This window comes from Myotis brandtii, unplaced genomic scaffold (assembly GCF_000412655.1).
Source record: "Myotis brandtii unplaced genomic scaffold, ASM41265v1 scaffold1, whole genome shotgun sequence".
NCBI classification, from domain to species: Eukaryota; Metazoa; Chordata; class Mammalia; order Chiroptera; family Vespertilionidae; genus Myotis; species Myotis brandtii.
The window spans coordinates 408,939-423,201 of NW_005353324.1; positions in this window are offsets into that span (position 1 = coordinate 408,939).

Below are 14,263 nucleotides of genomic sequence, written 5' to 3' on the forward strand. Positions count from 1 at the left end.
ATTTTCAAGGAGAGCCAAATTTTAAACAGTGATCCTAAAAATATACACACACACCAAGATTTGTAACTAGGCGTTAAGTTTGGGAAATACTCCATACTTTGTTCCTCTTGTCATTGGGTTAAATACTAGTATTAGGGGGGAAAGAATTATTTATTTAACCTTGACTACTGAGAGTTTTTCAAATATAGTCAACCAACTATCTCTCAAACTTTAATATCTCATAAAAAAACTGTTTTCTATGGAGAATAGCTTAGAAATAGATAGAGATCTATATCTTCTGGTTTTAAAAAGTATAAACTCAAGTCGCATATCTTTGAAAACATAAAGAATAAAGTATCAATAGATTTCCTCTCCTTGGAAACCAAAGTACTAAAAACCTCATATAACTTTTTTTATGGTAAATAATCACTTCAGCTATATCATCCAGTATATAACCTGATGGGAACAAAAGGGCATTCAATCTTATCTGCAAGGATGAAAGAGATTGTCTTTCTGAATGATTTCCAGCAATACTTCACTTAGACAAATAAGTTTGGATACTTGGTTTCCACACTACAGTATTCTATTTGTTCAGATGCAATAATGCAGAATCATAATACTATCATATGGAAGATTCAGGTGATGACTACGTATATGAATAGTAGTAGTGTTAATAACTCAACATGTATAATGCTTGAATTTGAAACTGGAATCTATCAGTTTGGAGCTATGTGACATTAGAAAAACTGCATAAATTCTATAGACCTCAGTTCCCTGATCTAAATAATCAGGAAATATTGCAAGTGCAGCCACATATTTTTGTGTGTGGATTTAATATACTATTACATGTAAGTTTCTTTGAACAGTGTTTGGCAGAGACTAAACATTGAACAAAAAAGTCACTTTTTATTGTCATTCTGTGGACCAGCAGTTTTTATTTACTGAAAATAAAACAAAACTCCTTTCTCAGTGGTTAGAACATCAGCCCAAGGATGGAAGGGTGGAGTGTTTGATTCACTGGTCAAAGGCGGGTACCTCAGTTGCAGGCTGGATCCCTGGCCTGGTCAGGGTATGGGGGGCAACCAATCAATGTGTTTCTCTCATGTAGATGTTTCTCTTTCCTTCCCTGAACTCTGTCTGAAAATCAATGGAAAAAATATCCTCCAATAAGAATTAAACACACACACACACACACACACACACACACACACACACACACTATTGTAAGTGTTTAGTTCCATTTAACTTTTTTATTATCTGTCGAAGGACTATATATTCATACTCTACCTAATAATGTGGGGTTTTCTTGTTTGTATCAAACCAACGTTATTAGAATAGTTTTAGGTTCATAGCAAAATTGAGTGGGAGGTACAGAGATTTCCCATATGCTCATTGCCCCCACTCATGCATAACTCCCCCACTCTCAGTACCCTTCACTGTGCATGTGTTACAGTTGAGAAACCTACACTGACACACCATGATCACCTCAAATCCATAGTTTATACTAGGGTTCACTAATAGTGTTGTAATTCAATGCCTTGGAACAAGTATATAATGACATATGCCCACCATTAATAGTATCACACAGAGTAGTTTTTGCTGCCCTAAAATTCTTCTATGCTCCATCTATTCATCCCTCATTCTTACTTAAACTTTGGTAACTAATGACCTTTTTACTTTTTCCCATTGTTTCACCTTTTCCAGAATATCACATAGTTGGAATCATACAGTATATAGCTTTTTCAAATTGGCTTCTTTTAATTAGTAATGCACATTTAAATTTCTTCCATGTCTTTTCATAGAGTGATAGGATATTTCTTTTTTAGTGTTGAATAATATTCCATGGTCTGGATGTCACATAGTTTATTCATTCACCTCCAAAGGACATCTTGGTTGCTTCTAGGTTTGAGCAATTATGAATAAAGCTGCTACAAACATCTGTGAGCAGATTTTGGGTGGACATAAGCTTTCAACTCCTTTGGGTCAATACCAAAGATTGCTATAGCTGAGTCTTATGGTAAGAGTATGTTCAGCTTTGTAAAAAACTAACAGTCTTTCTCAATGGCTGTGACATTCTGCATTCCTACTGGTAATGAATGAGAGCTCCATCACATCCTCACCAGCATTTGGTGTTGTCAGTATTCTGGATTTTGGCCATTCTAATAGGTGCTATTTTCTAAGAATGGAGATGTATTCTTTCCTTCCCAGGAGGTAGACTTAATTTAAGTATTTGGTTAAACATTTTATAAGTCTTATTGCAACCAATGTGGATAAGGATCAGGAAACATAACCTTGGCAAGTTTTTCTATGGAATAACTAGAATTATAAAATTAGGCCATTCATGTCTTTTCCCTAATAGTCATAACTTTTTAGGAAAAAAAAGGTTTTTGCTTTCTCAGTCCAAACCCCTACTCCAACTCCTCCTGGGGAAAATATTTATATATGTTGTATATATAATGTATTTATTATCATTATTTTAATATAAAAATGTATTCACATATATGTGCATATACTGGAGCAGTAAAATAATGTATATATACTTATATATGTGTAAATTATACACATATATGTGTGTGGTGTGTGAATACTTTTGTTGCACACACTGTCTGCCTAACTGCTTTGACTCTTTCTGGCTTATTGTCTTTCAAACTGTGTCTCCCACTGTTTTATTTAATTTTCTACTCCTGTCTAAACCTATTCCTGAATGTGTTTTTCTTGGAGATTCCAATATGTTAAATCATACAATATGGCCACTTATTTTTTGTCATGTATAAGAAGTATTTCTTCTGGTCCAGTTCAGCTACCCATTCTCAAATGACTATTTTTCATCAATAAAAATGATGATTTCAGTCTCAATCATTAGTCTTCAATTTTTATCCCTCTAATTTAAAAATCTTACTGCCACAATTTCTTTACTTATTCATGTAGTAATAAATTACCATAATCTCCACACTGTAACTCATACTTGATTAAAATTGTAGCTGAAATCAATAGCCATATATTTCAATGGCACTTAATGAAAAATGATAAGAAGCTATTAATCTGTTTTTATTTGAACTCCACCTCTATCGGTATGTGTTTTTCTTACTTGATTATGACCTCCTGGGCAACAAGAATCTTATCATGTTTACTTTTATGTCTTGTGCATAGTAGGTACTATATGAACACTGGTTGTATTATAGTTGAGTACAAAATGCAAAAGGATAAACATAATGTAATTTTTAAACTAAACTAAGATGATTCACATATTAGACTGCCTATCCAACATCCCTACTCAGAGTTCTGATATCTGAAAATTAATTTATCTGAGGCCAATGTTTTGTGTGTATGTTAAATCCCACTTCCAAACCGAGATTTTATATCATTCTTTCTCATTTTTTTCAAATGACAACATTATTCTTTGAGTATCTTTGGTCAATAAAAGCGAAGCTACACTTAACTCTAGTCTTTCATATACTGCATTGAATCCATCAGTGAACTCTGTCCATACTGCCTTTTAAATACATTAAAAATATGATTATCACTGCTACCACCCTGGCCACGCAATCAACCTGTTTTTCCTGACCTGTTCTAAGGACCTCGCATTTAGTCTCCAGGTTTCACCATTCTCTACAAACTATATTGTACAAAGCATCTAGCACAATCTGTTTTAAAACTTATGATTCCTCCTTATGAGGAGGATTTGAAAAAGCTGAGGAGTGTCCCTTTTACCTAATAAAGAAAATATCCCAACTTGGAACTGATATTATAGAGCACCTAGTATTCTAATATTTAAATATGGATATGTCCCTCTAGCAGCAGTTCTCAACCTGTGGGTCGTGACCCTTTTAGCGGTCAAAGGCCCCTTTCACAGGGGTCGCCTAAGACCATCCTGCATATCAGGTATTTATATTACGATTCCTAACAGTAGCAACATTACAGTTATGAAGTAGCAACGAAAATAATTTTATGGTTGGGTCACAACATGAGAAACTGTATTTAAAGGGCCAGAAGGTTGAGAACCACTGCCTAGTGAGGTATAATAAATGCAGGCAGGGGAAGAGCGCAGGAGGAAAATGTAATTGCAAAAAAAAAAGCGAGGAAAATATCAACAATAAGTTTAATGAATTTCTGAAAAACTTCTGCAGTTACAGACAAAAGAAGGGTTCTCATTCAGTTGTTGGCTCTTCTCTCTATCTATCTATCTATCTATCTATCTATCTATCTATCTGTCTATCTATATATATCTCTCTCCTCCTTCTTTAGATAGAGGACAAAGGGAGAGAGCATTTTCCAGAAGTATAAAAATGGTAGGGATCAATCAGACACCACTCCAGCGGGATATAAAAACAGATGACTTGTTTCTGAGGAAAAGATAGCAAGAAAAAAAAAGAAGAAGAAGAAGAAGAAGAAGAAGAAGAAAACCAGAAAAACAAAACAAAATAAAAAACCTTTGCACTCCATTTTTTTTTTAGATAATCAGAAAAGAGTTCTGGGTACAATGCCATTAGTACTTTCTACTTCTGGCCAGGAGCACCTCTCTCCGATATAAAGCCTACCTAGATATAAGACAAACTTGTATGCGAAATTTATTATTTTCTTAAAAATAGGCATTTATCTAAAGAGAAACAATGGATAAAATAGCTCTGGTATATTTATACAATGGAATAATACTAGGCTGTAAAAAGGAAGAAAATTTTACCCTTTGGGACAGCATGGATGTACGTGGAAAAACATTATGCTAAGTGAAATAAGCCAGTCGGAGAAAGATAAGTACCACATGATTTCACTCATTTGTGGAATTTAACTACTGAACTACCACGGAAAATAGAGACAGATTCATAGAGGGCAGGTGGGCAACTATGGTGGGGGTTGGGGGATGTTAGGGATATGAAGGGATTGAGCAAAAAAGAAAAAAAAAAGAAGGAACTCATGGACACGGACAACAGTCTGTTGATTGTGGGGGAGTGGAGGTGGAAGAGGGTATAGTGAGGATAAATGGCGATGGAAAAATTAAATAAAGAATAAAAAAGGTTATAGAACATTTCTTACCAGAAGCTCTGAAAGTCAGTGATGGTGTGGTATCTTTAAAGTACTGAAAGGAAAAAAAATAAATCAAAATAAACTCTTGTCAACACAGACTTTTATGCGCAGTAAAATACCTTTCAAAAAGTAAGTGGAATAGAACATTTTTAAAAAAGTTTAGAGAATTTACTTCCAGCAGACGCATGCTACAAGAAATAATAGAGGATGTTCTTAGGGCAAGGAATGTAATACCAGAGAGAAATGTGTTTCTGTAAAAAGAAATAAAGACAAATGGAAACGTTAAAAAGGGGAGCAAATATATTAAAAGTGTTTCCATTTATTTTAATATGTCTATAGGACAATTTAATGTCTAAAGCAAAAACCAGTGACAATTTGTTGTGGGTTTATAACATATATAAATGTTAGTGATAGGTTTTGCATTATAAGCAAACTAGTCTAATAATACCTACAGGCCAATTGTAATAAAAACATAAATTATTACCTCTAAGGCAACCCCTGAAAAAATTTTAAGTGGATTGTAACACATAAGCCAATAGAGGTGATAAAATGGAATAAGAATAAATGTCAATAATATAGCAAACAGAAAAAAAGGAACAAATGAAACAAGGAACAAAAACAGCTAAGATAATGATTGATTCAAATATGATCATATAAATTGTTGCATTAAAACAGAATTTTGAAACACCCCAATTTAAAAGCAGAGATTGATAAATAGTGTAAAATAGCAAGACCCAACTATATATTTAAACAATACTTTTAATAGAAAGACAACATAGATAGGTTAGAAGTGGAAGTTTGGAAAAATATACATTGTGTCATCAATAAGTAAAAAAGGGGAATGCCTATATTATTATGAGAGAAAGTAGATTCCAAAAATTATTGTCAGGGATAAAAACAAATATATAAAGATGTCAATTTATCAGAACTTCAAAATATCTAAAGCAAAAAGTGATAGAAAGAGATAAACAAATTATATTTGGAGACTTCAACAATTTTATCTCAGTAATAAATAAAACAAATAATATAAAATGAGTAAAAGTTATAAGATACCTAAAAAGAATTATCAACCAACATTACCTTATTTATACTTAGGTAACACTCCATCCAGCAACATAAGACTACCTATTCTTTTCATATGCATATGGAACCTTCACCATGATAGATAAAAACCATTGATAAAATTAAAACAATAAAAAAATAAATGCATGTTCTCTAAGAGATAAATTAAACTAAAAATTAAGAAGAGATAATCCCCAGATATTGGGAAGTCAAACAATATAATCTTCAACTCTCATGGGTCAAATAGGAAATTACAGTGAAAATTGAAAATATTTAGATTTGAATGAAAACTGCAACATAAAAATATATGGACTGTACATGTAGCAGTGTTTGCTGGGAAATTAATAGCATGAGATATTTCATATTAGCAAAGTCTCACACCAATGCTCTTATTTCTGACAAAAATCCCTTTTCTTTTATCTCTTTTCAATTACCCACCATCATGCTAATGCCTCTCTTTGACCAAATCCAACTAAAAGTAAGAGGGTAAGAGAACCTGATTTACAGCCTAGAGAGATCATGAAGCTTCTTCGAGAATGTTGGGGACAGAATTGGTGGGAACAAATGAAGAATAAACCACTAAATCATACTTTGATGATCAACTATTAATAATTAGGTAGGTGACTTAGAATTAGGAAAGGCACTTATAATGTTTTCTTTTTTTGCATAGTGTGGATCCAGTAAAAATAGATGTTGACTATACTACAAACAGTTTATAAACAATCCAGAAGTCATTGAATACTCTAATTTCACCGACCTCTTTTGCTTTCTTTCTTTTTTTTTTCATGCAATATAAATGGGTATTATTTTAATGTGGGGTTTTTTTTCCACCAAAAAGTATTTTCTTCTTTTACTCCTTTTTTCTTGCTCAGTAAAAAACTCTTAATACATACTGCAATCTATATTTCCTGTGTTGGCCTAGAACCGTGGTCGGCAAACTGCGGCTTGCGAGCCACATGCGGCTCTTTGGCCCCTTGAGTGTGGCTCTTCCTAAGCCTTAGGAGTACCCTAATTAAGTTAATAATAATGTACCTACCTATATAGTTTAAGTTTTAAAAATTTGGCTCTCAAAAGAAATTTCAATCATTGTACTGTTGATATTTGGCTCTGCAGACTAATGAGTTTGCCGGCCACTGGCCTAGAAGTAGTGAAACTGCATGAGAGCCTCGAAAGAAAATGTGATACAGTTAGGAGGCCACTGTGCTCATCCTGACAGGAGAGGAAGGTGGCTTGGATGAGAGAAGTCAGTGTAAAAATACGGGGTGGTCAGACTCTGAACTTATTTGAAGGTCCAGCCTATTTAATGAAGGTTTCGATGTGGATATAAGGGAAGCAAAGAAATAAGACAGCTCCAGTGGTTTTGTGGATCAGCAAATTAAGGAAACCTGGAGACAGGAGGGTCTAGGGAAGGAATTTGTGGTTAAAGGGGTGGGTGTTAGAATTAATAATTCTGTTTTGAACTTGTTAAATTTATGAAGCTATTATACATCCAAATCAGAATTATTAGTCAGTTGGGTAGATAAACGGAATGGAACAATACCAGCAAAGGCCTTTAGCACCACTAGACTCCAAAAACTCAGGGTTAGTGAGATAAGCAGGATAGGTTTAATTTTCCAAAGTGATACACTATTTTGTTTGTTTCAATGTTTTGTTTTTACATTTGAGGAATTGTTGCACATTCTGTTATGCAGTAAAGGTTAACACATCAGGAAAAAATATAGCCTGGGGTACAATGTTTAATGTAACTCTCTGGTTAGGTGTACTCATGTCAAAATTGATCTACATGAGAAAAAAAACTTTAATATACCCTTTGTCATGTCCTTTCTCTTTTTATTCCCCAAATAATTCCAAAATTTTTATAATATTATTTTCCTTCATTTATTTAAATAAATTTAGTATATGAAGTTTACTTTGACTATTTTTTTGTATTTTACCACTAGTAGCAAAATCACTTTTTGATTAAGAAAAACAATGAGGAGAGTGCATAAATAATTATTTTTCTAGGTGTTTTGTTTGTTTTGGTTTTGTTTTGTGTTTTAAGGAAAGCTTTCTCAGGCAAAAGAAAGTTAGTAGGAGATTTTTTTTCTGTAATTTTTTTGAGTTTAAGGTAATCCAGGATTTCTGAGTTCTCAGAGATATTACTGTTTCTACAGTTAAGATCCTAATCTTTATTCATATCCTATGTTTCACAGAAAAAGCACCCTGAAAGTTTATGTATTCAGTTGTTATTATGTATTCCAAATTGTGTGAAATCAGTTGCTGAGTTTAATAGGTAGTAAAGTTCACTATACAGGTTTAAGCACTAAACCTTGGTGCTTAAAAGACTTGCATTTTATTTCATACCTTGAGGCAAGAATTTAAAGTTTGTGCTTGTTGCTCTCTCAATTTTAATGTTGCTATGAGCAACCTCCATTTGTGTAGTAGGGAGGATAATGATCAAGTTTCCTAACAAAAGCTAAAATAGCAGTGGCTTAACAAGGTAGAATTTTAATGTTCTCCCAGACTGTAGTCCAAATATAAGTAGCCCAGGGCTCTGTGAATGTTTCTGAGTACAGCTCTGACATCCTCAACTCATGGATTCCATATTGTGGCCTAAAACTGCTGTTTCTGCTTCCCTTCACCAAGACAATTTTCTAGCCGATAGAAAGGTTGGAAGAAGTGAAGAGTACGCTTCTTGCCCTAACCGGTTTGGCTCAGCGGATGGAGCATCGGCCTGTGGACTCAAGGGTCCCGGGTTCGATTCTGGCCAAGGGCATGTACCTTGGTTGCGGGCACATCCCCAGTGAGGAGTGTGCAGGAGGCAGTTGATCGATGTTTCTCTCTCATTGATGTTTCTAACTCTCTATCCCTCTCCCTTCCTCTCTATAAAAAAATCAATAAAATATATTTTAAAAAAAGAGTACACTTCTTCCCTTTAATGGCATAACCCAGAAATTACACAAGTACTTTTTCATATATCCCACTGACTGGAACTAAGGCAAAATGCCATACCTAGCTGCAAGTAAGCAGGCGTATGTCGTCTTTGACTGGTGGCCATATACTAGAAAATTCTTGTTGTTTTCATTTTAAAGGAATAAGAGCAAAATTGATTAAGGGGAGCAAAAAGTCATCTTTATCACAGTTGATATTATTTATCTTCTGTAAATTAACCTATTCCCATGTTGACGCCTTATCCCCAGGTTTCATTCTCAATGAGTATGTTGTTAATTATTTGAATATCTGGATTTTCAATGCATCCTGTATAATGCCATCCCACCCCAAAAAAGGATATATATATATATATATATATATGTATGTATTCCTTGATGAATTTTACCCTGTTTGTTTCTAACATTTAATTGTAAATGCTCCCATATTTCACCTGGAGTCTTTTGCTTATATTCCTCTTTATTTATAAATTCTTTTAAAAAAATAGATTTCTTTGTATGTGACAGAAACCAAGTCTAGTTAACCGGGGTGTGTGTGTGTGGGGGGGGGGGGCGGAGCAAGAATACTATTGAAACTACACTGTTATTAACAGCCAAGTTAAAATATCAGTCTGCTCTCAGACCCACCTGGAGATTTCAGGATCATGAATTCATGAAGCTTCATTAGGGGCTGCCAACAAATACCTCCAGCAGTTTTTAGTCCCAGAGCCTTGCATCAAGATTCACATGTCCAGATAAGAGAGCCTAATTGACATCATTAAATAAACACCGGCAGATCTATAACTTTCTATATGTCTACTGTATTTAATCAGCCAAAGCTACGTGGAGTTGGATAGTAAGAGGTACTTTGAGTCTTGATTGAGTAAGGATCAGTGGAAAGTTGCTTTGATTAATTAATGATATAGGTGAGAGTATGGCACTATGTATGATGACTTAACAAGAGCCTGGGCATTTCAAACTGTCATGTGAAATATGAAGCACCTAGGAAATGTGATGAAACACAGATTCTATTTGCTAAGATCTTGGGTGGGACACAAGATTATGCATTTTTTATAACCTGTCAAGAGATGTGGATACTGCTAGTTCACAGTCTGCACTTTGAGGATGAAGGTGATAAATGTTTATTAATCAACTAGAGGCCCAGTGCGTGGATTCTTGCAGCGGTGGGGTCCCTTGGCCTGGCCTGTGCTCTCTTGCAATCCGGGACCCCTCAGGGTATGTCAGAGAGCTGGTTTCGGCCCAATCCCCTCAGGCTAGGCCGAGAGACCTCACCAGTGCATGGACCTGTGCATGGGGCCTCTAATATGCATATAAGATCTTTGGTTAATCTCTTCCTGCCCTCCCCCCTTCCCTCTGAGATTCATGGGTCTGTTCCTTGTTTCCATGCCTGTGGTTTCTGCTCCTGTGTTGAGTGTCTGCCCCCTGGTGGTCATTGTGCATCATAGCTACCAGCTGGTCAGCCTGTTGGCCAGTCGCTTAAATAGATAGATAGATAGATAGATAGATAGATAGATAGATAGATAGATAGATGAGGCCATTTATCACTGAGATTTTGGGCTTGTATAAATGAAGATTCATGCATGCATGTGTGCACACATGCTATATATATATATATACTTTTATTATTATTTTTAATGCTCACCCAAGGATATTTTTCCATTGATTTTTAGAGAGAGTAGAAGGAAGAGAGAGAGAGAGAGAGAGACATCGATTGGTTGCCTCCTGTAAGCACCCCAATTGGGGATCAAATCCACAACCTGAATATGTGTCCAGACCAGGAATCGAACCCATGACCTCTCAGTATATGGAGGATGCTCCAAGGAACTGAACCACACCGGCCAGGGCCACATGCAACAAATATTTATTGACTCTTGACTATATTCCAGGCAATTTTCTTTCTAAGTGTAGAAATACAGACATAAATAAAATAAATCCCCACTGCCATTTGTCTTCCATTCATGTCCGTGCGCACACACACACACACACACACACACACACACAAAGTGACAGAAATTAAATACAAAAATAAATAACTAAACAAAGGTAATCTTGTTCTGGAAATACTTAATCTAATTCTCACTTTTAGTTTAGCAGCTGGCAGATGCAGTTGTTCATAAGCAAATAAATAAGCTGAAGGTATTCTTAGCAAATATAATAGGCTGGATTGAGTGAAAGCAATACTAGACATCCCTGGATCTTTCTGCCCCACTCAGGTCTAGCGGTCAGGCCTGCCATAAGTCATAATGGAGCAAAATGGATTCCAGTGCCAGATGCCAGAATTTCACACTCAATGGCCATACGAGTCAGCTGCACCAAAGCAATCACTAGTCCCAGGAACAGTCTCTGCCTGCTTCCCACAGAGACAGGCTGACTATGCGGGCCATCACCAATCCCAGCCCACCATCCCTTTTCACCATGACAGTGAAAACACAGGAAGACCCTCACCCACACAGCAATTATTCAAAATAGGGGAAACTCTGGAGATGATGGTGGGCAGCCGTAGGAGAGAACTCAACTTTGAAAAACATGTAGACCAAAGTCATTGAAAGGGGTTATTGAATTGGTCATTAAGTGATAGATATTGGATAGAATCAAGATTCGGGCTGAACTCAGACTGATTATACTAGAAATAAATGAGATATCGCTCTTTGGCAAGTGTGTTTGTTACCCTACAGGTTGAGGGGTTAAAAGAATGATAGAGCAGTGGCACTAATGTTACAGTTTTGTTATTTCTACACATTTGATTTTTATGTGAGTAGATTAATGATCACTATATATATATATTCCAGAACTAGTTCTTCAGACCTTCTTTTCAGGCCTCTTATTTAGTTAGTCTCTGTCACAGAGGATCTTTGTGCTATTGTCACTCAGCTGGCCATTGATGTTCTAAACTGGTGACAAAAAACAAACAAACAAACAAACAACAACAACAAAAACACAGAAGCAAAGACAAATGACCTAACCCAGCTAAGGTCTTAAGATCTTTCTGAAAGTCACTGCACAAAAGGAAGAAATACTGTACAGAGGCTAGATGACCACAATCATTGAAAGCAGTTTCTCTAAGAGATGACAGCTCTAATCTGAGTTCATCAGCCCTTCCTGAGCGGCTTTAATCCTTGTATCTCACATATGGTTAACATAACACAAAATACACAATGCTTTTTACCCCTTTGGCAGACTTAAAGGAAAACATATAGTCTCAGAGCACAGTACTCTGCCCAAACAGAGAGTGTTCTTATTAGGAATAAAGGTAGCATTTGACTACCTCACCATTTCAAACTACAAGAAGGACAACAATGAATAGGTATCATCATAGGGCCTCATGACTTAAAAGGTTTACCCTACTATTGTCTGTCCCAGAATAAAGTGAGAGTGTTTCCTCAAAATGAGTTCCAGTGTCTAAACTAGAAACTCTTAAAATACTAAACTAGGTAATTTTACACCTGAAAACATAGTTAAATTTTAGTCCTTTTTGGGTACTTATTCAATTCAGGGCCTAATTTATCTCTCCCTTCTCTCCTATCCTTCCCACCTTCCTTCCAACTTCCATCTGTCCCCTTTCCTTCCCTCTTCTTTATATTATGGTTCTTTCTTTCTTTCTTTCTTTCTTTCTTTCTTTCTTTCTTTCTTTCTTTCTTTCTTTCTTTCTTTCTTTCTTTCCTTTCTTTCTTCTCTTTTGTTCTCCCTCTCACTCAGTCCATCTCCCTCTCTCTCGTTTCTTCTTTCTTTTAATGTGTGTACAGCTTAGTTTGAAAATAAAAGTCATTTTTAAGTCTTTGGGTATAAATAAACTAAATAACTTAATGAACATAACAATATTTTAAAGGTTATATATACTGGAAAATAAGGACAAAATTAAAATCTTCCTATTTTCTCTCTCTTCTGTGTTCTTTCTTGTATAACTCTGAAAGAAACTACATTCTATACATTATTTATTTTGCTGGGAGGAATAGCATGTTAGAGTCCCCTTGGCATAGACTGTTTAGAAAAGGTGGTAAAGGCTAAAATAAGCACTGTTCTCCATAAAGTAGAATTCCTAAAAGGTTATAAAAACATAAGAATATATACATTCTATTATAGATGTAGAAAGAAATGAAGTAAAAAAGGAACTGGCCCTTAAAGCTTACAGAAAATGTTCAACTCACAAAAGTCAAATGAATATTTCTTATAAAGTTTAAATAATATAATTATCAATTAAAAATCAATCATAAAATATCCTACATTTTATATCCTATTATACTCTGACAATGCTTTCCCATATGTTTTGATATAATTCTGTCCTTATAAATAACCTTGTGAGATTTGGTTGAGGAGTTACTAATTTTCTCTCTTATTCTCAGAGGCAGCCCCAAATCCTCACTGAGTTGATTAAATATGTATAACTTCATTTTTATTCCCTGACTGATTCCAGAGTCAACATCTTAATATTGCTCAAGAAGTTATCTTCCTTAAACTAAGCTTCTGTGATACAGAGAGAATATTTATAAGGTAATATATAAAGTGTTCTTATGATGGAGAGCCCAGGTGTTATAAAGAAAACATATTTCACATTTATTACATAATTTTAATTATTGTGGAAGAAATGTTTCAACCAGATACAGAGGAATTTTGCCTATAAAATAGTTAGATATACTTTTATTAAAATGCATTTTCTCTGAAAATACCTTTTACATATTCTAAGATTTAACTTTTGTTCATGAGTTAAGATTCAAAGTCTCTTACAGATGCAGGAAGAGTTTGCCTCACATTTTATGAACATGCAAAAGAGTACATCAGAGATTAAGATTTTGTGTTGTACAAGGCCTGGGATGGAAGTCAGATGTAAAAAATTTCACAAACAAATTTGAGCTCAGAATAAGTAAATGGAGTTAGTTTTAATGAAGTCCAGGTCAAAGAATGTGCTATGAGAAAATGAAGAAGATGGCAATTTTATAAGGAGCAAATTCTCTTCACTCTAAGAAAAAGGTTATCAAAAAAGAGACAAAGTTGAAAAAGTCTAGTAGATATCTTCATATACCCCCATGAGACTTATTAAACCTATCATAAATTTATCCCTCATGGATTGTCATTGTTTGAGAGGTATGTTTTTGCAGAATTTTTTTTCCATGCAAATATGCATTAATACATATTGCATAAATTAATGTATGTATCCATGCCTATGTCTTTATCTGTCTGCTCTATCATTTGCATACCTGGAATAGCGATATCCAACAAAAACAAATACTGTGTGCCACAAGTAAAAGGCATGTCTATAACATCCTTAATGGAAACAC